The 25,479-nt window shown below is 46.1% G+C and overlaps 1 protein-coding gene and 1 long non-coding RNA gene across 4 annotated transcripts in view; one reads left to right on the top strand and one right to left on the bottom strand.

Annotated features, from left to right (window-relative positions):
* PLCB1 (phospholipase C beta 1) overlaps positions 1-25,479 on the bottom strand; it is a 627,028-nt gene that overhangs the window by 496,259 nt on the left and 105,290 nt on the right. The gene's annotated exons all lie outside the window — the stretch shown is intronic.
* Positions 5,846-13,285, top strand: LOC120401395. The gene is made up of 3 exons (XR_005596427.1): positions 5,846-5,909; positions 9,456-9,604; positions 13,127-13,285. It is a non-coding gene; the product is annotated as an uncharacterized LOC120401395 (long non-coding RNA).

The raw sequence follows: 25,479 nt of genomic DNA, 5'->3' as shown, positions 1-25,479 counted from the left end.
GTCCATTTTTTTCTCTTCAAAAAATGGGCAAAGTCATTTGTGACCTGTCAAGCAAAGGGCTTATTGAGCGCACACACAACAGATACTCCTCCAAGGGATGCCAACTGCGGTATCGGCTCTGCTTCTCATTTGAATAGACATTGGCTGCTGAACGCACTGTATGCATTTCTTATCGGAGGAGACCGGTCAATCATCTCCGGGAGCTGTGGAGTGAATCCACACAGACAACTGACTAAACCTGACAATTCAAACCACATCTGATATGATTTATGATGCCAGGTGCTGGCAAAGTGTTAGATCTATTTCTGCTCGATGTTGTGTTCTATACAAACATTAAATAAGTAAATAAATAAAAGGAGGATTCATTTGTGCCTTGTGTTTGAAAGACCCCGGGGCACCTTAAGACAAAAATAACTAAGAGGCAAAATCTTTATTCCCCTCCATATAGCTAAAAACACACTAGGAGTTTCCCTACACAGTCTCAGGAACAAACAGCACCCTCCCTGAAATAGCTGTCCTTACTTATGGTGCACCCCATAACTCCAGGGACGAATGGACTGTGGGTCTCAGCAGTTACTATCCCTTCCTGCCCCCTGATTCAAAACCCCTTCCTCTGTGGCATGAGGGAGTTCGTACTCCATATAGCAATTTGCCAAGGAGCAAATAGACTGCAAAGAGGAGTGGAAAAGAAACATTCCCAACATCTCTTCCCCCATACCAGTACACGATGCAACTGCATAACCTGATGACATCCATACAGCAACATGGAAAACAAAGAGATCTAGATCAGTGGCTCTCAACCTTTCCAGTCTACTGTACCCCTTCTGTGAGTCTGATCTGTCTTGAATACCCCTAAGTTACACCTCACTTAAAAACTACTTGCTTACAAAATCAGACAAAAAATACGAATACGTCGCAGCACACTGCTACTGAAAAAATTGCTGACTTTCTCATTTTTACCATATCATTATAAAATAAATCAATTGGAATATAAATATTGTACTTATATTTCAGTGTATAGTCTATAGAGCAGTATAAACAAGTCATTGTCTGTGTGAAATTTTAGTTTGTTCAGCCTTTGCTAGTGCTTTTTATGCCTCCTGTTGTAAAACTAAGTAAATATCTAGATGAGTTGATGTACCCCCCTGGAAGACCTTTGTGTACCCCCAGGGATACATGTCCCCTGGTTGAGCACCACTGATTTAGAGTCTTGCTCCGAAAGTTGCCACCGATGGCCTTTGGTGTATCATGAATGGAAGAGTTACAAGCCTTCAGACAAAAAGACAGCCTCCTGTCCTTCCAAGATTATCCCTGGAATGGTCAGTGGTTCCAAAGTGCTGACTTAGGCTGCTAGGATGGGATATTGCAGGTGAAAGTATCCAAGATGAAAGCTTGTCTATTAACATACTAAGCATATCTGGGGGTCCTCATGCATATTTGGGGTCTGTCTACCCAGCAGCCAGGAGGTATGATTTCAACACATGTAAACATACCTAAACTATCTGATCTAGCTAGCTAGTAATAACAGCGCTGAAGTCACAGCAATACGGGTGGCAGCCATTCGAGTAATAACCTAGGTCGTGGGCAGGCAGGGCTAGCCTATGCCCAAAACTAGCTGGGATATGTGTATGTGTGTTGCAATCACACCTCCCAACGGCCGTGCAGACATATCCTCAGACTGGCTGACCACATTTACCTTATAGTGGTAGTCCACACGCTGCACAGTTTCTCCCTGCACTTAGAGTAAGAACTAGCATCTCCTGTACAGCTGTGCAGTAAACGTGGATAATTATTTATTTTTCATGGCAACCCCTGTGCCTTACACAATACACTGCACTTATATAGTGCCTTTCATCTCAATGTGCTTAAGTATTAGTTTCAGTGGGAGTGGTCGGTGCTCTGGATATCTGGATCTGACATACAAAACCTCTCTTGCACTGTGTCTTGTATTCATTAGAGAGGTAAGAAAATGCTCTTCCAAAACTGCTCTTATACATTCATTTGAATTAGCTTCAGAGCTGCATATGTAGCTGCATTAGTCTGGGCCATTTTAATCACAGACTAGTATACCCAGCGGCTCGATTCTCCACTCACTCACATGCGTTTTACTCCAGTGTAATTCCACTGGCTTCAGTGAATTAGCTTCAGAGCTGCATATGTAGCTGCATTAGTCTGGGCCATTTTAATCACAGACTAGTATACCCAGCGGCTCAATTCTCCACTCACTCACATGCGTTTTACTCCAGTGTAATTCCACTGGCTTCAGTGACGATCTTGACTCAAGCCAGTGAGGGGAGAATCAGGCCCGCTGCATGGAGTTATCTTTGTTTTTGAACATTCAGAGACGTTCAGCAGATGCTTCTAGTCACACATCACTTAAGCTCTTAGTCGCATGCACCTTCAGAGGAAAGCAGCAGAACTAATCGATAATCTTTCCCTTGCGTTGGACAGAGCCAGCTCAGTGCACCGACACATGTTGCACTCCTAATACGGAACACCAGCTAAGAGGGAATGTTGTTTAGTAGCTACAGAAAGAGAGTGGGAGTTAGGGCACCTGGTTTCTATTCCTGATGCTTTGACTTATTTGCTAAAAGTTGCATGGTATTAGAACGGCATTTTTAGAGGCATTGCACACACACCCCTTTATGGAGTACAGGAGCTATTTCTAACACAACACTAGGCACAGAAGGATCTGACACACATGACACATGTCAGATCTGAGATTCAGAAAGAGTCATTTTATTGCCCTCTGTTGGAAGCGTTGGGTTGCACCATCCTGCACGTGATCGCTGGGTTGCTTGCAGTATTAGCTATGGTGAGCTCAGTAGTTTAGATTCCATTTCACAGCAGTGAGTTCCCTTCTATCAAAGGTTCAGGGTGACAGTGTGGCTGCCTCGGGGGCACAGCAGACGGCACCACCAGCAGCTTCCCCTTTAACGTTCCTGCTCAGGATGTTGCAATAATGCACATCCTGAATGCATAGGGTGACCAGATGTCCCAATAAAATCGTGACTGTCCCGCTATTTAACCCTTTGTCCCGCGTCCCAATCAATGTAAGGAGGTGAGCGGGAGGGAGGTGCCGACTCCGCAGGTGCTCCAGGGTTGGAGCACCCATGGAAAAAAATTGCAGCCACGCTCCCCCCTCCTCGCCTCCTTCTCCCCCCTCCCCCCAGCGCGTCGTGTCCCCGCTCCTTCCCCACTCCCAGCACTTCCCACCGCCTCACAGCTGTTTGGCGGCACTTAGCACTTTCCAGGAGGAATGGGGGAGGAGCGGGAACATGGCAGGCTCACGGGAGGCGGTGGAGAAGAGGCAGGGCGGGGCGGGGACTTGGGGGAAGGGGGTGGAATGGGGGTGGAGCGAGGGCAGATACTTGAGAGGGAAGAAGTGGGGGGTGGGCAAGCGCCCACCCGGCAGAGGGGAAATCAGCACCGTAGAGATGAGTGGCGGGTGGGGAGGTGTGAGGAGGTGAGTGGTGGACTGAGAAGGGAAGCAGCAAGCCAGCAGGGGGCCGGGGGATGAGGAAGGGCGTGAGCGGGGAGGGGGTGGGACCTGGGGCACAGGGGGGCGGAGCCTGGGAAGAGCAGGGGTGGACTGTGGGCGGGGCTGACAGCACCCCAATTTTAGTGTTGTGATCAGGTCACCCTATGAATGCAAGAGGGAGAAGAGTGGACTTCTAGCGCTGACAGGAGCGACTGCTGCTGCTCCAAAGGGGCTGTGCCTTGGCAAGATGGGTTTGTGGGGACAGCCCCACCTCCTGCACGTTGGCCAGTGGCAGCAGAGCTAAATGAGGGGCAGCTCACGCTACACCTGAGCTGGTGATGTAGTAACTGTCCCTGGTGAATATGATAGTGCTCCCTTCCCCCGTACCCAGCCCAATGCACCTGCAGGTGATGAGCTTGTTCCTGGCTACTACAGGCATAAGGCCTCCAGACATAAGCACTCCAGAAACATACCTCCTGTATCCACACAGCACAGCTCTTAGTGCTAGACTCATGCACTCTCATTGATTTCTGTGGACTTTTGGGTAAGGAATGGTGTCCCTAGCCTCTGTTTGTCAGAGGATGGAGACGGATGGTAGGAGAGAGATCACTTGATCACTGCCTGTTAGGTTCACTCCCTCTGGGGCACCTGGCATTGGCCACTGTCGGTAGACAGGATACTGGGCTAGATGGACCTGTGGTCTGACCCGGTATGGCCATTCTTATGTCCTTAGGGATGAGACCCTTCGAGTCGTAACTCAGCCCTGAGCATGCTGGTTTTTTAAAGGCAACATTAGAATGGCCCAGACCAGCCAAACAGATTAACTGGGAACAATTCCTGCCCCTTTGTTATATCTTATGTACCTCCTCTGCCAGCAGAGGGCAACCACACATATTCAGCTACAGGGTATACACGTGGTTCTGGTCACCTTGTCTTTGTCATCCAGGTATGATGATGTTCCAGGTTCAAAAATTTAGCTGTGATCGGTGACCAGGCACGCTAGTAGGTTCGGGCATGGGTTTTTCCTTCACAATTCCTTCCACCTCTGGACAAACATCTCCAACCATAACCAAGTACGTAGGGTTTGCTTAGCATACAACAGACATATCATTTGGTTGGCTACAACATGTGAGTATGAGAGATGGAAACAGGAGGCTGAGATCTAAGGGGTAGAAGACCAAGCCATCGCTAAATGTCCTGTATAAGAGACTGCAGCAGGCCCCAGAAGAAGTTTTCAAAACGGCACAATCCCTTCTCTGTTCTACCCTTGCTCCTAGGGGGGAGTGATTTATGCCACCCCTTTACCATGTACAGATTCCTTCCCCTGGTGCCTGCTACCTACTCTCCCAGAGGAAGTAGCGGGCATGCAACCTTTGCCCTCCCTACACAACCTGGCAGATATGTGCAGAGGCTGCTGGGAAGGAGGACAAGAGGACTACCACCCCACTGGATGTCTGCACAGAAACGGTTCCGCAACCTGAGCACAGATTTATAGAGCGAGGAATTAACAGATTTAGCAAATACTGGATTAAGAAAAGGCCAATAAAAAACAAAGGGCGGAGGGCAGATTAAATCAGCTATTTCAAATATTAGCTTTTAGATTAAACAAATAAATATCCCCTTTGGAAAAAAAAAGAGAGAATGACTAGAAATCTGGGGACAGATATTGACACAGAACAAATAGAAATGAAAAACTGTCCCCAAATCATTAGTCACTGTTAGAACTGGTGACATTTTTTCAACTGAAACTCCCGCCCCCAATTAAAAAAAAATGGTGCTTTTCAAATTCAAAATCTGCTTTTCCCCAAATTTTCTTTTACACTCAAATAAAAAGCTTTACAATTTTGAATGTCCTGGTTTGTTTCTTCTCCACCCCTTGCCAGTTCCCCCTCCCTTTTTTACCTTTCTGCCACTGAATGAGAGAGAGAGACTGCATGAGAACAAGATAGTTGTTTTTTTTCCCTTTAGTTCCCTTTGCCGCTAATGTTTCAGACCTTCAAATTTTGAATTAAGTTCCTGGCTCCACCCACTGCCCTCTCCAGATCCTGCTCGGTCTTGGGCCAGGAGACAAAGACACCCAACAGCTACACTTCAGAACATTCACACGGGAAAGCGGTGAGGTGAGGCTGGAAGATAGATAGGTTTCTGTCATATGACAATGGTAGAGAATCACATGAAGAAACTTTATTTGAACACTGAACCAGGAACTTTATTAGAATAAATGGAACAATAGTAGCCCTATTCTCTCTCTCTCTCTCAGCCTCATTACCAAGAATTAGAACACATGTCCTCACAGGTCAGTTATGTCATAAAGACATCACCATGTACTTCAAATGACAGCATGCTCCTATATACCTCTTAAAAGCTGAATTCAGAAACAAGATTAAGATCTTTGCTCCATGGACCAGCCAAGACTGAATACCTTATGGTTTGTTTTAACTACATACGTGTGCGTGGTACACACATCTATACAAAAGTATTTAAAGAAAAATGGACTTTCTGTCTATTTGAACTAATGGGGAGTTAATTAACCAAGTCACAGATTTTGCCCGTTTCAACTTATTCTAGATATTTTTGTGGCTTGTTGTTTAGCCAGATGGGAGAATAGCAGGAAGTTTCTCATGCTGGCAAAAAAACAAAGAAAATTAAATTAAAAAACAAACAAACATGAAAACCATAAAATTCCTTAAAATATATTGCCATTGAAGAGAACGTCTTGCAATCTATCTGAAATGATAAACAAGGACATTAAATCGATGCCCCGCTCTCTCCCTTTAGACAAATAAAATGTGGGATGCTGTGCCAGTAGAAAGACATCCATCAACAATAGGCAAAGTGGTTTTCTTTGCAGAGATCGAGGTCAGCGTATGTCTATTCTACCATCTTCAAAGACATTCAATCAGTTTTAAAGATGGCTCAGCTCTGCACGAGTATCATGGCAGAGGTTCATGTTTGCTAACTCTCCCAGATACCATTTCAGTGGTGTTCTGTTTGCAAGCATCAAGACGTTTTGGTTTCTTTTCTAACTGCCAGCCTTGGGTAATGAGTCATGGATGGATGGCCGGCCAGCATCTCCAACAGCCCTGTGGAGATCTGTGCACTTTGTGCTCCTGCCACCTCCAAACATTCAAAAATCATGAGACTGGCTTACATATCACAAGAGTTTAAATGGATAATAAATCTGGGGTGGTTTTTTATATGCTTTGGGTTTTTTTTGCGTATTTACGGTGTGCTCAGGTCACATGCTCAAGATTTTCTTGGCACCCATAAGGGGTAGAATGTTTGTTTTACAGGAAAGCGGAGATCCTCACACAATCACAGTACTCCCAGAGCTGAAACTTCAGGCAAAACACCGTATGTTGTGAGATTCGGGATCAAATTACCCATGTTGGCAACACCAACAGCAGGAAAAACCCGTGAAAAAACGTTGTGGGTGAAATCTTGGCCCCATTAAAGTCAATGGGAGTTTTCCCATAGACTTCAATAAAACCAGGATTCCACCTCGTCAGTCTAAATTCAGACTTTCCTGTCCCCCTGCATTCAGAAGATGATTTTAAGATCTTTCCCTCCCTTTGGAGGTCAGATCTCCAGAGTGATCTTACAAGGTTAACATAAGAACATAAGAACATAAGAAAGGCCAGGCCATACCACCATCTGTCCATTCTCCATCTCTCTCCCCATGCCCAGTGCCCCACAGTGGCCAATGCCAGGTGCCCAGGCAATGATGAGATCATCCTCTCTCATCTCCATCATCTCTCTCTCTCATCCCATCCTCTCCCCATCCCAGGACAACATTCTACAGGCCACCCATTCTTTATGGACTGCCATTAGCCATATTGACCTATTAGCCATCTTGTTATTCTGTTCCCTCCTAGCCCCTCCTCTCCTATCCTCACCAGGACAAGCTCCTGCTGTGTGTGCGAAAAAAAGAGAAGAAATTTGATTTTGAACTTTTTTAAAAACTATTGCCTATTAATTTCATCCTTTTCCTTATTTTATGTAAATATAAGAATAAGTTTTTACTTTTGAACTTTCACTCAACATCACTCAATCTTATCATCCTATATCATGTTATCCTCCTCTTCTCTCTTTTTTTTTCTCTGAAGAGTAGCTAAGCCTTAATCTTCCCTCTCTAAACCTCCCTCTTAAACCCCTAATCATTTTAGTTGCCCTTTTTGAACTTTTTTTCTTTAGAGAATTTTTTTTGAGATGAGGAGACCACATCTACACCACATCTGAGATGTGGGCATGATGTATGATTATATATAATACAATATATATTCTCAGTCTATATCTAGTCTTATTTTCTATCTCCTTTTTCCCTGTTTGCTTTTTTGTTTCGCTTTGCACCGCGCGTGCACATCTTGTGAGACATATTCGATCGATGACGCAAGATCTTTTTTTCTTTCTGAGATCTCTAGCTAGCTAAATTAGCCATGTTGTGTGTGTATAGTTGGGGTTATTTTTTTTAATTTACATTTATCCACATTTATTTTCATTATATTTTTTTTTTTGCCATTTTTTTCCAATTTTTGTTTTTTTTTTTCTCTTTTTTTTCTTTCTCTTTCTGTCTTTCTCTTATCTATCTTTTAGTATCATCATCAAACTTTGCTACCTCTCTGTTTACCCCCCCCTTTCCAGATCATTTATGAAAAAAAAAAATAGATTTGGTCTGAGGACTGACCTTGGGGGAACACCACTAGTTACCCCTCTCCATTCTGAGAATTTACCATTAATTCCTACCCTTTGTTCCCTGTCCTTTAACCAGTTCTCAATCCATGAAAGGACCTTCCCTTTTATCCCATGACAGGTTAAGAACTGTAAGGAAGCATTACAAGAAGCAATTGGGTTCAGTGGTAATTCTGCCAAGAGTGCCACGCCATAGGGCACTGCCCTAATGGAGAAACTGAAGTCAGAGGATAAATTGTTTACCTTCCTCCCAATTCACAGCATGACAGTATAGCTATTTAACAGCTAGTTCTCCTGGACAAAGGTTAGGTACATCAGCATCCTATACTATACATTCTGGTATGCAGAGCAGTGGTTCTCAACCAGGGGCATACAGAGGTCTTCCAGGGGATATATCAACTCATCTTGACATTTGCCTACTTTTACTACAGTCTACATCAAAAGCACTAGTGAAGTCAGTACAAACTAACATTTCATATAGACAATGGCATGTTAGGACAATATTTATATTCCACTTAATTTATTTTATAATGATACAGGAAAATATTGGAAGTCAGCAATTTTCCAGTAATGGTGTGCGGTGACGCTTTTACATTTTTATGTCTGATTTTCTAAGTAAGTCGTTTTTAAGTGTGGTGAAACTTGGGGGTATGCAAGACAAACCAGCCTCCTGAAAGGGGTACAGTAGCCTGGAAAGGTTGAGAGCCACTGTTGCAGAGCAGCATCAGAGGTGTCCTTTGACCAGTCTGACACAACAAGGGGAGGCAAAGTACTTTCCAAAGTGCACAGAATAATGAACTCACAGCTAAGATAAATTACATGCAGCTGCCACTCTAGAGAGTTGGGCCAGATTTGCAGCTGGTGTTAATAAAGGTAGTCCCACTGAGTTGTTTGAGCTACCCTGATTTACACCAGCTGAGGAGGAAAGGAAGAGGTAAGAGTTTACCACAACGTTAATATTCTTCTTCCAGAGAAACGGAGTAAATGATTGTCTAAAATGGATGAAAAGAAAACCAATACCTCTTCCCTTCTGGCAGAAAGAACTCGTAAAATTCAGACGGTAAACAGCACTATGTCAAATCAAGCACATTAAAAAAAATAGGTGTGCCTGCCAGGATAATCATCATCACGCAATGTCCCAGAAACAATCTGGAATCACAGCTCAGTGTCTGGCTTGGAGTAAGGTTAATGAGAGTTAGGTGGATAATGTTTTCACTGAGTGGAGACTAGGAGCCTGATTCAGCTCCTTTGAAATTAACGGGCGTCTTTCCACTTGTTTCAATAGGTGTTGGATCAGTCTCTAGAATGTGAAAAACCTTCATTCAGTCTAAATACAACAGCTAAATGCTAAATCTGAGCAGTACTTTACTATACCAACAACAGCAAAATAACGGGTCAAGCAAACTGCATATAGCAAAGTTCTTTCATACATAGGTAGGCTATATCTTCTGTATTATCATTACATTATTTTTGTGGTATTCAAGGTTATCTTTATGCAAGCTAAGTGCATGTGATCCTGACGTGTTAGCAGAGAGGCAGCATGGCCTGGTCAGTGTATACATCCCCTCTATTATACCTGTTCCAGGGCTGGATCCCATCTGACATTTTTACAGCAAGCAATTTTTGCATTGTGAGTTCATGAACAGAAAATATAATTTGAAAAAGAATGGGGAAATCTACCACTTTTTCAAAGCCTTGTAACTCAGGAACTGCCTCGGGCGTTCCTTAAAATAATACAGTTCTGCCTGGGCAGGAAATGCAAATAATACATTTAAAAATAGACAAGGTGGGTGAAGTACTATATTTTATTGGACCAGCTTCTGTTGGTGAGAGAGACAAGCTTTCAAGCTTACACAGAGTTCTTCTTCAGGTCTGGGAAACTTACTGAGTGTCACAGTTAAATAAAAGGTGGACCAGATTGTTTAGCATAAGTAGTTAATACATATTTCAAGGAACCATTCATAAAACTAGGGAGAGGAGGTTGGCCGATGGGGTCTCCTGTGACTGTGGGGCCTATTTCCGATCCTCCGTCCGCTCACGCATCCAGGCAGAGTTCCTCTGGGCGGCGTCTGCTGGCTCCCTTGATGCCTCTGAGGAGCAGTGGGCGCTGTCCGAGGTTCTCTGCTCGGTGTCCCCATCAGGTTCCCTTCGTTTGACCCTTTGACCTCACTCCTGTCCCTGTTATCTTATTAGTTGTCCCCCGGAATCATTTGGCTTCCAGGTCCTGTAGGTCCACCCCTTCTGTCCGCCCACTTCCTGGATCCCAATAGGACCATTCAAGATAAGGTAGCCCATTAACACCCTGCCAGTCATAGGGAGGAAAGGAAGCAAAGTAGGGGGTGAAAAGCAGCAGGGTGGAGAGGCTGGGTGGGGGGGTGGTTAGTGGGTTACAAATTGCTGTAATAAGCCATAAATCCAGCATCTTTCTATTCAGCCCATGATTTTTAATGTCTAGCAGAGTTATGAATTTAAGCTCCCAGACCCATCTTTTGAAAGCGCTGTGCAACTGTCCTTTGAGGATTAGGACTGATAGGTCAGCTAGAGAGTGACTGCTTTTCTGAAAAGGGTTCACCCACAGGTGATATGGTGTTCTTGTCTTTTATCACTTTCCTGTGTGAGTTCATTTGAGAGCACAGAGATTGTCTGATTTCACCCACATAGTTGTTGTTGAGCATTTAGTGCGCTGGATGAGGTACACCACATGTTGGGATAAGCATCTGTAGGATCCATGAACCTTGAAACATGTGTTGCAGGAGGTGTTCATCACTGTAGGAGTGGAGAGATGTCTGCAGGTTTTGCATCTGTTGATCTGGCAGCATCTGGTGCCAATTTGAGTTGGTGTGTCCTGGTCTGTGAGGAGCTTGCTTCTGACCATGAGCTTGAAGAGGGTGGGGGGGCTGTTTGAAGGCTAGAAGAGGAGGTTCATGAAAGATTTCTTTCAGGTGGGGTCCCCATTGAGTATGGGTTATAGTTGTTTGATGGGACCTCATATGGGTTCCAGTGAGGTGGCAGGTGACAACTAGGGGTGTGCGGTAGGAGGGGGTTTTATTTCTGTATAAGCAGATTTTATTGGGGTATTTGGGTGGTCCATTCCATGATGCAATCTACTTCTATAGTGGAGTGTCATTTGGTGAAGGCGGTTTTGAGTGTGTTAAGGTGTATATTCCAGACTTTCTTCTCAGAGCCTACTCTGTGGTATCTGAGTGCCTGGCTGTAGATAAGATTTCTTGGTGTGTTTGGGGTGGTTACTGTATCTATGAAGGTAGGTGTGGTGATCTGTGGATTTCTTGTATATAGTTGTCTGTCAGGTTCCATTGTTGAAGCTGATTGTGGTATCCAGGAAATTGATACTGGTGTGCAAGTGTTCCAGAGAGAGTTTAATGGATGGGTGGTGGTTCCTGAAGTTGTGGTGGAAATCTATGAGGAGGTTTAAGTCATCTGTCCAGAGGATCAAAATATCTTTGATGTACCTCATTATACCATTGGTTCTGTGGTGCATTTGTCCACATATTCTTCAAGGTGGACCATGAAGTGGTTGGCATATTTGGGAGCCATCCTAGTACCGATGGTGTTCCATGGTTTGGACAAAGCACTTGTTGTTGAATGTAAAATTGTTATGTGTGAGGATGAAATGGATGAGTTTGGCAACGTGTTTGGGTGGATATCTGAGGGTTGTCCATTGTCATGTAAATATTTGAGTCAGGCAGCTATGCCCTCATTGTGAGGGATGTTGGTGTTTAGGGAAGTGATATCCTTGGTGGCGAGGATGGTGTTCTGAGGGAGGTTGTTAATGTTGCGGAGTTTGTGGAGGAAGTCAGTTTTGTCCTGGAGGAAACTGGCCCTTTGTGTGGTGAGTGGTTTGAGGACGATTTCTATGAGTCCCAATATTCCTTCAGTAAGAATGCCATGGCTAGATATGATGGGCCTGCCTGGGTTCCCTTATCCTGGGAAGTGTGTAGAAGGAATCTAGGGTGGGTTCATGGGAGATGAGTTTGTGAAGTTTCTCTTGGAGTTGTTTGGGGAAGGATCTGATGATATCCTTAAATTCCTGGGTAAATTGTGGTGTGGCATCTTCTTTGAGTTCTTTATAACAGGTGGTGTCAGAGAGTTGGCTGTTGGCCTCAATAACATATTCTTCAGGGCTAGGGACTGTAATAGCACCCCCTTTTTCTGCTCATTTGAACGCTATCTTGTGGTTAGATTTCAGGGACTGTATAGCTGTCCTCTCAGTGGTGGAGAGATTGTGGTGCATGTGATGTTACGGATTTTACACATTTTTTTCCTGAGGCAATCAAGGTAGAGATCATCTGCTCTGTGGTGTCCCTTGAAATATCTGTTAGCTACTTATGATAAACAATCTGTTCCACCTTTTATTTGGCTATGGCACTCTGAGTACATATCCCAGACCTGAAGAAGAGCTCTGGGTAAGCTTGAAAGCTTGTCTCTCTCACCAGCAGAAGTTGTTGCAATAAAAGATATTCCCTCACCCACCTTGTCTCTCTAATATCCTGGGACCAACACAGTTACACCACCACTAAAACATGGCAATAAACTATTTTCAGCAGAGGCACAAATGGAGCTGAGTGTGGATCCTATCCAATGACCTTAACTACAGAGTCATGTGCCTCCTGCTCAGTTCCAGGGCCACAAACTTATCCCTTTGTGGGCAGCCGGCAGCACCACTGCCACAAGATGAACTTTGCAGTTTTGTTTTGTTAATAAATAGTTTTGCCCTTCCCCATGGGTGACTCTGTGGCTGAGTGATGGTATGGGGAACACATCGGGGCCCAGAGAGCACCAGGAAATGCTAAGTGCTCTACATACACATCGTGAGACAATCCTTCCCTGCCAGGAGGAACACGGATGGGATTGCTCTGGTGCTGATTTAACAGTTGCTAGTGATGCACAGAATTAGGAAGAAGGTGTATTTGTTTGGCTTTGACTTGATTTTTTCAGGGGGCCACAGCCTGAGCGTCTCCAGCAGTCTTTGAAATCTGCCTGACTCTTTTCTGGACTTGACTGACCACCTTTGCCACCTCGCCAGGCCTTTGGTAATGCTGCCATTCATAGGATACAGTCTCCTCCTGATGAATTTAAGTTGAATGGGAGCTAGGGGGTGTACGTCAAGGGGAGAACACTTCTTTTAGGGAGGCTTTTCTGTTTCCTTTAGCATCCTGGGATGTGATTCCTCCTGGCCTAGCGCTTTGTCAACTTTAAACAGTTCTAATTACTTTGTTATGTGCTTCAGTGCACCAATAAAGACTTTTAGCATTCCATCTTCCCTCCCAGGAACATCTCTCTCATGCTGGGGAACATTTCTTTCCACTTTGTGTATATGGAAGCAAGCAAACCACATGCCATCCTCATCCATGTATTAACTTTTCACTGATTCTCAATAATGGCCCTGCCATCTCTTGCCTGTCTCCAAGCGAGGAGGCATCATGCCAGTGGGATATAGGAGAACAAGCCCATCAAACCACATCTGATCCATAATATTTTTCACTCTCCAGCTGACTGCTCCCTTCTCAATATCTTAAATCCTCTGGGCCTGCCTTTGCTGTTCAGGAGGACAAAGGTGCTTGGAGGATTCTTTTCGGTAAAAGGGATCCAGAGAAGGAAGAGGATCAGATCAGACTTGAGAGACGGGAAGGAGGGACAGGGATGAAGGAGGAAGAGTGGAAGGGATGGAGGCTCCAGTGTCCAATCTGCAGGCTGCAATGCTTAGAGACTGTAACCTTTTTAACTGCAGTTATTTTCAAAATACCTTATGCCAGAGGTCCCCAAACTGTGGGGGATGGAGGAACATCCAGGGGGGCATGGCAGGGCCTGCACCAGCTCCTGCAGGGATGGGGAGAGAGCATCACTCAGCCCCTCCCCGTGCCCAGCTCTGCTCTGGTCCCACCTCCAGCCCCTCCCTGGCTCCCGTCCCCGAACCTGGCCAGGTCCCCTGGGCCAAGGCTGGGGGCGGGGCGGGGCCGGGAAAGGAGCCACACCTGGCCGCAGGCCCAGCTGCCAGCTCCCACCTCAGCCTGGCTGCAGCTCTGCTTCTGCCCCCATCCCCAGGCTTGGCCCCCTTACCCTGTCCATACCGCCCTCCCTCCATCCCCTCTCGCGCTGCAGCCCCACTCCCAGCCCCAGCTCCGGGGGAAAGGGGTGCAGACAGGGGTAAGGGGGGGGGGCTACTCTCAAAAGTGTGGGGACCGGTGCCTTATGCATATACCAAGCTGTACGGTGCTGCTAAAGTGAAAAAAAGGATAACAACCTGGCGTATCTGCTAGCGGCCAGTAAAGTACATTAAACATCTTGCAAAGCAGAGGGCATCTGTGTTCATTTTATCCCCAGTATCCATCACTCCTCTTAGCTCTGCACTAAGGGTTAGCAAGGTGGATTCCACATTCTGTCAGACCCCCAAGTAATGTATTTACTTTTTAGTATATAATATATACAAAAAAGCACCTCGTCAGAGCTCAAAGTACCCTTGGCAAGGATTAAAAATGCAATCACGTCAAAGATAACCAAGTTCCAAATGCATACTCTGCTTGAATTGAAGAAAATTATATTGAACCAGTGAAACTAAAGGCAGAATTTGGCCTGGGGAATCTTAAATACATGCTGAGTTTGTATTAGGATTGCCACTTTTCTAATTGCTGGTAACTAGACTTCCAGGCTCCACCCCCGGCCCACCTCTTCCCCCAGGCTCGGCCCCCTTCTCTGCATCTTCCCCCAAGGCCCCGCCCCCATCGCACGCTCCTCTCTCCCCTTCCCCCATCACTCTCTGGATCATCTCCACACCCCACCCCCATCTCCCAACTGGGCTCCCTTCTCTCTGGGGTTGGGACGGGAGCTGCTGCAGCTTGACAGGGAGCCTGCCTGCAGGTAGGAGGTGGCCCCGGCTGAGCAGCGGCTGGTGTAGGTTAACGAACTGGTGCCTCCCCGCACTCTACGGTAACTACCAAGTGCCCTTTTCGACCTGACTTTCCAGTCAAAAACCGGGCATCTGGCAACCCTAAATGGCACCCGGACACAAAAGCCAAAAACTGGACTGACCAGGTACAACCCAGATGGGTGTCAACCCTAGTTTGCATAGCAGTTAGGAAAAGCATATTTTCACTTCCTCCTGGAGCCCGTTTGATCTGCCAGAGTCAGTGAGACACAACAAACAGGAATCCCCACAATTCCATAGGACCAGGGTCACTTTTCAGAGGAGATCTGCCCTTTAAAACATTGCCCATTTGCTGCAGGCAAAAGCTAGTGTGTAAATAAATGATGCCCAGACTGTGTTGCGTACAAAGAATACATGCTTCAAAGGAGCTACATCACGAGTTCTTTATGACAAGCTGTTCAGGAGCACTTCAATCTTCCAGCCTAGAGGAGTGACTCTCGAGGGCAGGATCCTGGCAGCGGCAGTCTCACTGGTCACAGGCGGGCTGATTTTCAGAAGAGCTCAGCTTCCCTTTAGACACCTATACAAGGACCAGGTTTTCAACAGTGCTCATCCAGCAGCTCCCATTGTAACACTTATGCCCAGATTTTTTTCCAAATATCTCCGCACCCAGCAGGCCAAGCTCTTCTGAAAATTCGGCTGCTTATTTTGGTGCCTCTGTAACCCGCTGTGAGTGCATGTAACGGGTCCCCCTCTGCACCGGATCCACAGCCAATCGGGGTGGGGGCACGAGAGCGGGGGCTCTCTGAGAAGGGGCGGCATGGGGGGGGTCAGGGCCACAGTTTGGCTCCTCCACTTTTAGGGAGCTTCTGCTGCTCCTGTCCCTGGTTCACTCCCCTCCCTTGGTGAGTGCTCAGCCGTTCTGAAAATCCTGGCCAAGGCAGATGATGCTGTGGAAAGCGCCCGCTCCCTTTTCACGCCCTCCCATTCTCAGTGCTGTCCCGCACATCAGGTTTCTTGCAGGCTCTGCCGCTGAGCCTGTGCTTGCTTCCAGACTATTTGGCATCCAGAGTCTCTTTCTTTACATTATTGCCACTAGGCCTGTATTAGTTACTTCAGCATTCGGACATGTTTGTTGCATCCATTACCTCTTTCTGCCATTTACCTTTTCATTCTCTTCCTTCCCCAATATTTTAGGTGTCTCATCAGTTGTTTCCTTTCCCTTAATTACATGGTGAACTTCCTCTCACTCACCCACACAGTTCTTTTTTTATTCCCCACTATATTTATTACTCCCTAAAGCAAACAGCCTTTTTTTTTTTTTTTAACATGCAATTATTATTTTGCTTTACTCACTTTTCTATTGCACTAGGGCCAGATTTTCCAAAGTACTCAGCACCCACATTTGACTCCACATTTTCAAAAGGCCTCACCACAAAACCTGACTATCCACATCACAATGGGAGTTAATTGTACAGGTTGAACCTCTCTGGTCCGGCAACCTCCGTGGTCTGGCATGATTTCATTTTATGTTTTTTATGCTTTATCTACTTATTTCCTTGTGCCAATACAGTAAAATTGTGTAACAGCACTAACTTTTTATGAAGAGAGACGGTTACCCTTGGCTAGGCGGCGTTGCAAGCGTTGTTCCGTTTATTTGCCTCGGCGAGATAAAAATATTGACCTCCCGTGGTTCAGCAAATTCTCTGTCTCGGCACCAGTCAGGTCCTGAGGGTGCCGGATTAGAGATGTTCAACCTGTACATGGAAATCTGGTCTCAAATTGTAGGTATTGGTGATTTGAAAAGCCCCTTTGAGCTCTTTTGAAATGTGTGGTGTATTTTTTCTCCCTACATGCACACACCTTTTTCTTTTATTTCGCTGATTAGATCTCACGTTCTGTCAAATTTGCATTTACATTTTATTTTTGGTCTATCCTACATTCCTATGATAGCTCTTTCATTTCTAATCTCACATCCTCAGCCATATTCTCTGTCTTGCTAGTATTTCTTCCTCCTTTGTCAGTTTGCATGCATACTGAATAGGAAAGTGGGCCTATACTAGCTGCACAAGCATACCTCCAGATTGATTTCCTTCTTAATACACCATTAAGAAGGTGCTTCTGCAGAGAGAGCCACTGGGGCAGATCAGGGGATGTCAGGCACTATGGGTCTTGAATGCTGGTCCACAAGGCTTTTTGAAGCTAGCAGGTTCCACCCTACCACCCAGAGACCTGCTAAGTGTTGTCAGAATAGGAGCTGAACTCAGACAGAGGACTCCAGTCCTGGGAGCTGATTGGCAGAACACTGGGGGCCCCGATTGGTTCACAGCCTCTATATAAACCCAGAACTGAAACAGAAAGTTGTCCATGCAACCAGTATCCACCTTGCTCTGGACTGTGTGCTTCCTGCTTCTATGGCTTGATTTTGTGGTATCTGATTCTGGTTATCGATCCATAGTTCTGCTCTCACATTTGTCTCCTGAATCTGATCTCCTGGTAACCTGACCCTGCCTGCCTCCTGACACCTGAATCTCAGCTGTGCCTATGGCCTCTCTCAGACTCTGACCTCCGGGTATCTGACCCGGCCTGATGCCTGACTCCTGCTTTGACCACTAAGTCAGACTGCCCATGTCCCAGCTGTGACATGGAAGAAGCCAGGGCAACAGCTGGTATATCTATGATTTTTGTGGGCTCCTCAACCATTCCCAACCCCCCACATCCCCACACATGTGGGAAGTAAGAACAGCAAAGGCTACTGCAGCCACGGAGCAGCTCTGTTTCCACTTCACGGACCGATGGGGAAGGATTTCTCTCCATATACATGCACAGGGGGGCAACTAGATCCCATTATGGAATGATTCCATGGAACCTCTCTGAGATTCAAACCACAGAGTTTCCTGACCCCTGGTCTTTCCATGCATTTTTCAGGGAGATTTTGAGCAGTAATTGGCTGGCGACACTGCTAGACTCCTAGGCCCCAAGCCAGTGAGATGATCCTGTGAGGTCAGTATCTTTAATGTCTATTGAACTGCTATTCAGAAAGACAGGTTTGCTTGTGGTGAGGGCCCTGATTTCAGACTCAGGAGATCTGCATTCAGCTCCTGGCTTTGATACAGACATCTTGTCTGACCTTAAGTAAGTTATTTCATCTCTGTGTTTCAGTTCCTCATTTATAAAATGAGGAGAACACCTCCTGTCTCTTTTAAATTATAACCTCTTCAAGGCAGGGACTATATTTTACTCTGGGTATACAGAGCCTCGTTGGGACCTAATCGGGACTAGTCTTAATTGGGACCTCAAGGCACTAATGGAATACAAATAATGATCGTGATTGAAGTCAATAGTAGTTGGGGGTAGCTCTGTACCAGCGTTTCTCAAACGGGGGGGTCCCGATACAAAAGGAGGTTGCAAGCCTATTGTGGGGGGAGGGGTCGCAGTATTGCCATTCTTACTTCTGCTGGGTGGCTGGAGAGTGGTGGCTGCTGGCTGGGCGCCCGGCTCTGAAGGCAGTGCTGCCACCACCATCAGCACAGAAGCAAGCATGACATGGTTTGGGGAGGAAGGGGAATCGTCACAGCCTGAAATATTTTTAAAGGGGGTCCCAGGAAAAAAAGTTTGAGATCCCCTGCTCTATACCTTACAGGAGTGGGCCTTAAAATGGCAGACACGTCATTCTAGTGCTGGATTAGGACCGTGCACACTACGGAAACATGCTGTGATGCTGTGAAGATGTGTACAGTAAAGTCTTTCCCATTTCTCTACAAACTTTTGGTCCTGCAATATTAACTAAGGCTTCTATTAAAGATTTAACACCACCTGTCCCTCTGTATCTGGTGGCTGTGCATTGCAGCGCTGGAGAAGAAAAGCAAAAATCAAGTAGCTGCTGCAATGCCACCCTGGCTTCCTGCGAGTTCCCAAATATCTCCTCATCCTTGAGCTCACAGTGTAACAGAATATAGAGCTATTTCTATTTAAAACTGGTAATGACCCAGGAAGTAAGAGAGAGAGAGAGAGAGAGTGTGTGTGTGTAGCAGTGAGCGAAGGGGCTGGAAATGGACTGGCTATTTATAAACACCAAGCTGATGTCAGTTTGAACGAGATGAGTTTTCCAAATCTTACATCCAGTTAGGGAGATGACAGATCTATAAAGCTAAAAAATGTACCAAAGTGCAGTGGGGCTTTCTACTCATAATACATTCATCCATCTGCAGCATGTGACTAGTTCTTTCTCTGCTCTGTACGTAATTACCTCCTTAGGCTACGGAGGACCAAGCAGCAAATGAAACAAGACATATGGGGTAAAGTCAAGTTAACCCACACCTAGGCTTGAGGTAGGGCATAAACTGCTCCTCTGGAGGCACATACCTCTCTAAGGACTGGGAAATCTGAATGCCTCCAATTCTCCCCCAGGGCAGTACACAATGCAGTGAACACATAGCACAGACTAACCTGATATGAAGAGTTTCCTTTTTATACAAATCTCTACAGCAGATTTTCAGATGAGGCTGAATCAGCTCATAATGCTGGATAGAACCCACCCTGGATTCTCTGGTAGGATGCGAAGTGTTGCTACATTAGGCCTGTTTACTTACATAAGCAAGATGCAGGGAAACAAGGTGAGAGATACAGGGACACAGCTGGAAATGCTCCTGAAATGCAATGGGCTAGGAGGGATTTTTGGAAAGAATTTTAACAATGCTAGCTGCTGTTAAATGGCAACTGTCCCTTTTCAGGAGGGGAGGTGTGTTAGTGATGGATGCACAGACTGAGTAGGAACTGGGGTGATTTAGTAAATAGGCTTTGGGATCGCACCACAGTTTTTCTATTTGGGAAGGAAAGACAATGCATCTACTTCAATACTGAGATTTCCCAGCAGAAAACCCAGAAATTCTTACTTGGGCGATATTCAGAATCTTCCAGATACCAGTAAAGTGTGTGAAGTGTTTTATCCTCAGAGCAGGCACAGTTGCTAGGAAAATAATTGTTAAAAATCTAGAAGTTTTAACAGGGCTGACGTAGCAATTACAGGTATGACAACTATCCTGTAATATGGGCCCATCTCTTGTAAGTCTATGATTGAGCATGGCAATTGTGGCCAACCATCTGTTTCAGGTATGTATGGCTGCATACATTTCATATCAATTCAGTCAGACTGATTTGTCCCTGACATCGGTGCCCTGCAGCATTACACAGGTTCAATATGGGTCTGCAGGATTTCTCTCTTACAGTGGATTTGTAGTGATATTTTGTTTTCTGTTAAGAAACACGCACATCTTATTCTTACTCTTTATTAAAAATACTAAAAACCCATTAACCTCCCCTCCAAAATTCATGTTCAACATTTCATGTTTATAAAAGGTGTTGTATCTCATTTTAAATCAGTAAAGTTCCATTGTGACTAGGATGGAAAACTGAATCTGCAAATCACTCCCCTCTTAATGCCCGAGACAACTTATACCATCCCTGATAAGGGGCAGTTTGTGCCAAAAGGGACAACGTTGAGAAAGGGGTTAGGTGGAGCTACACTGTCCGAGAGGGAGCACCGGCTGGCCAGGTTCTGGGCTTGGAGTGGGAGTAGCCCATGGAATTGTGCCTGAGATACTTGCGTAAGTGAGAGAAGAGTGGACTGTTCCCATACAAGGACTAGCCACATGCTGCTGCTTCTCTCTTTAGGTCACTACATGGTTCGCATCACCATAGTCACAATGAGACTCTCGGTCATTTGTGAACTTTATCCTAACACCGCCTTTGGGAAGTATTATTTCCCTTTTACAGAAGGGAGACTCGGAAACAGAGCAGGCTAGACGTAAAATTTTCAAAAGCAACCATGTGGTGGCTTTCAAAGAGACTTAGAACCCTAAGTCTCTTATAGGCTTTTGATATTTTTACCCTAAGGGACTTGTCCAAGGTCATGGAGACAATTTGGGGGATCTGTCTGTACAATTTGTAAATTCTAGTTGCTACAATTAAGTTGTTACTATGAAAACTGCAGTATCAGTGAATGCCTCTAGGTAAAGTGAAATCCACCATTGGCTGGCAGGGCTGTGTCTCATCTCTGCCAGTCCAGGGACAACAGTTGGTCGTTAGAATTTAATGACCAGACAATAGGTACATGAAAGAGGTTTCCTGAGCAGAGAAACCAGTTCTCTCCAACTTCTCTGACCACCAGTCTGAGGGGTTGGAGAGTGGACGCAGAACAAAGTCACCACGGGGGTGACGCTAGCCTTTAAAAAGAAGTCTCAGGAGGAAGACTGCAGGAGACACACAGGAAGTTTGGGGCAAGACAGAGGAAGGGGAGAGAGCGGACAAGCTCAGAGAAGGCGAGCTGATGGGAGAAAGCTCCATATTTCAGAACACAAGCCTTGCACTGCAGCAGAAGGTCCCTGGATGCCCCAGATGACTTTAACCCCAGCCCAAAAATGCCCCAGAGAGGTGAGGAAAGTAAGGCAGGAACATGCCTGGAGGGTTATTATTTTTGTTTAGAGCTGTGCATTACTTGTGTGATTAAGTAAAGAGCAATGGAGTCTGAGGCTCAGCGCTGGTTCCAGGAGCTGGGCAGTGGGCCACGTGGTTGCAGTTCTCCTGAAGGGTGCTAGACATTGGGTCTGCACCTGGACAGTGTGCCTGTGGACACCACGACAGGACAGTGCCCGGATGCTGTTCCGACTCCAGAGGTTTAAAACACAGGGATGCAGTCTGGTCAGTGGCCAAGAGGGGGAACTCCGCCAGAGCAAGGACAGTCGCATCAGCCCGTGGCAGAGGTGGACATTTGACCCCAAGTTCTCTAACCCTAGAATAGTGCCCAATCCACTAGACCATCTTTCCTCCCTTCTCATCCTCTCTCACTTAAGAAAGGAGGCTATTTTTAAAGCAGCCTGTTAACATTACATAAAATCCCATATGGAATAAAAAAGACAAGCACAAATATAGCATGTGCTGCCTTTCAGATTTACATCCATTGCTTCCAGCTGTCACTTGGCATCCTCCGCATTGTAACGCCTGAAGGAAGGGCCCCCACACTTATTTAACACCTGTTTACCCATTCTTGACACTGGCCACAAGCATTCCGGATAAGTGGGATTTATGGTGCTGTCTTGATTAAGCAACAGTGATTGCCATTGATTATCATTAGGCTAAGACGGCTCCCTGGGAGATATCCCAGTCAAAGTAACTGCCTCAATTAACCATATTCCAGTTCCGGGGGCTAAATGGTGCGAACATAGAGATAAAAAAGGCCGGCATTTCAAATGCTCATTTTTTAATTGGAGCAATGTTTAATACAGAGCTTTAAAATTAGAGCCCTCCCTAGAAAAGCAGGAAATGTGGACTTTTCTAAGGCTCCCTCCTTTGGGTACTTGCACACTCTCACGCCAAAGAAGAAGGGAAGGGCAAGGATTCCGCTTCCATAGAATGGACAGGGCTCAAGTGATGAGCAACTATTCAACATTTGGTTTTAGCCTCACTGCTCCGTGTGTGGTCCCCAGGCCTTATTCACTGCCCACTAATCACACCCGGCTCTGAAGACAGGATTATTAAATTTCCTCATAGGCTTTTCAGTGGCACTCATCACTATGCTAACTGAGTGCTTCACAAATATTAATTGGCTTCACAACACGCTGGCAAGGTCAGGACATATTATTCCCATTATACAGATGGGGAACTGAGTCCCAGAGCATAAAAGCTCCAAAAGCATCCACTAATTTTGGATCCCCAATTTGAGAGGCTCAAGGCCTGATTTTCCAGAGAACTTAGTATTATGTGGTGCTTTATATGTTCATTGACTTCAGTCGCAGCTGCGAATGCTCAACACTAAGTCTCACTGAATGTCACTCCCACGTGCATATCACTTTTGAAAGTGGGATCTAGGCTCAATGGGAGTTAAGCATCTGGGCTTCAAGCCACTCAGGTGCTTTTGAAAATTTCACCCTAAATTCTTGCCCTGAAGAGCTTGCAGTTTAAGGCCCACCTCTGAATGGTGTTGGCTTCAGTAAAAAGGGTGGGAGGATGGTAGGAACGTGCCGTAACCCTGGGTGCTAAGAACATTTGGGCCCCCTACACCTCCCTCGCCATGGGGCCCCGCCCCCTGCTCCTCCTCGTCCGAGGCCCCACCCCATGACCGGGCTGGAAGCCGGAGCCAGGCCATGGTAAGAGCCATCCAGGGAGCCTGGACCCCTGGAGGGAGCCCCAAACTCTCCACCTGCCCTAGGTGGTGCACCCCAGCAGGCAGGCACACAGGCCAGGGGCTGCCCTTGGGGACCCCAACCTCCCACCCAGCTCCAGCTTCTGGCCTGGCCAGGGAACAGGACGTCAGGGGGAAGAGGAGAAGCATGGGCTGGGGCCCCCGGGGAACAAGGAGGAGTAGGGGTGCGGGGCCACAGTTCTGGCACCGGAGGCCCCCCCACTTCTAAACAGGTTCCAGCACCCCTGCAGGGGCCTGTTAATCTGCCACTGGAGGAAGGGGTAAGGCTCTCAGCAGTTTTAAGGATGGACCCCCTCAAGAACTCCTTTTCCATTTTCTATGGCACTGCAGAAGCCAGTCACTCAGCCAGCACTCTACCAACGCAAACCCGTCCTAAAGAATTAGTCGCCCACGCTTTCCTTCTGGCAAACTCCCTTTAACAGTAACAGGCTTATCCCTTCCTCCAGGAGAACAGTTGACACCGTAAATGTGTGAGCCACACAAGCACATGAAAATGCAAGGACTAGTTCTGTATGCAAATCAGTACCATGGAAACAAAGAAATGCCAGCGCTGAGTTAAGGGCAATCAGCCGTCACCAGAGGAGCAGTGAATCAAGGGCTAAAGAAAAAGGCTGTCAACAGGATTACTTAGAGAGATAGCGTTTCACTGTGTCATTTGCATTAATACTGAACTATGGTATTTATATTCAACACGTCAATTGGTAACTTCATCAGCACCCAGCCCGTTATCGCTTGCATTGCCAGATAACAAAGAGCCAATAATCTGACCTGTAACCTATGGAAATGAGGGATTCAGTTTTGGTTTCTTTTCTTGTTTATTTTAATGACAATTGCTTTTCATTTCCAAAGGTTCTGAATTTTGCATATTCTTTTTAAACGGTTTCCTGAGCAACTCAAGCCATGTAAGAGTTTCTCCTCCCCTTTGCTGTCGCGTGGAAAGGAAACAGAGAGGCTCACGTGGGTTTTCCCTATTTCATTTCTTTCCTTTGGGGCTTTAAAAAAAATGGTTTTAATAAAATTAGTGATGAACAAATCACCTGTTGCAAAATAAGAACTGGTGTAAGCATTAGCAAGCAAACCTGGAAGCTACTCTGCTTCCTTAAGAAGTCAAGCAGTGAGCCAACCAGCCAGTCACCCTTCACCTACAGACAGATCCAGATAAACCCGCTGGGCCACCTGTCCAAAGATTTCAGGGGCCCGACTGTCCACTGCCCTGCACTTTGTGCAGTCGTTTACAGCAGTGCAAACAGCGCGTGAAACGCTACCAGCTGAAAAGGGCAGGGAAAGAGAGAGGATGAAATAACTGGGGTGTAGGGGAACAGAAAGAAGGAAACAGATACTGACACCAATGTAGGCAATGACACCAAGTGATCTGTTCTATAAAAGACAAAGGGGGAAGGTGGTATAAACTCCCGCTGATTTCAGTGGGCTTTGGATCAGACTCACAGTAACTAGGGCTGGGCAAAGAATTTGAGCTATCTGGCCAGCTCTGTAACTGGCCAACTGCTATTCGGTAGTACATTACTCCAGAAACCTCAGAGAAATCAGCCAAATAAAATGTTCTACCAATCTTAGTACAACATTAAATGTACTAAATAGAATCCTGAACACATTGATGTCACAGTGAAATCAACACAATAAAGCTACGGGGGGGAGGGGGGATTATAGGTATTTCTCTTCCTGGAGGCTAGTACAAGACGTAGAGTATGCACGTGAGCAGGGAACTCATGCTCGTAGCTTGTAGTGTAGACCTAGCCTTAGTCTTCAAGCCAGTAGGCGCTGGGTAAATTTTTGAAGCCCTGATTCTTAGCCTTGTTCTGCACTTAATGGCCTCAACTTTCAAAAGTGACTTGGAATATGTTTGGGGGGTACCCAACTTGAGACGCATCAGAAGGGTCGGATTTTCAGTAACTGCCTTGTGAATATCAGCCCTCTTCAAAGTGTGGACCCAAAAACTGAGCAACCCAAACTCACCATTTGCTTTTCAAAATTTGTCTGAGAATGTCTAACGGGTGAGAGGCTTTCTGAACCAAAGAGGGTGCCTTGTGCAGATAGGCGCCAATTCCGTGGGTGCTCCGGAGGTGGAGTACCCATGGAATAAAAGATACTGGATGATCAGCACCCACCAGCCGGAACAGCTGATCGTCGGGGCTCCGCCCAAACAGCTGATCGTCTGGGCTGATGATCAAATGTTTGGTGGTTGGGAGAGTGGTTTGGGGAGGGCGG

The sequence above is a fragment of the Mauremys reevesii genome, linkage group 3 (genome assembly GCF_016161935.1).
Source record: "Mauremys reevesii isolate NIE-2019 linkage group 3, ASM1616193v1, whole genome shotgun sequence".
In the NCBI taxonomy this organism is placed as follows: domain Eukaryota; kingdom Metazoa; phylum Chordata; order Testudines; family Geoemydidae; genus Mauremys; species Mauremys reevesii.
Note: the sequence above shows the minus strand (reverse complement) of the source record. Positions and strands in the feature narration are given on the sequence as shown.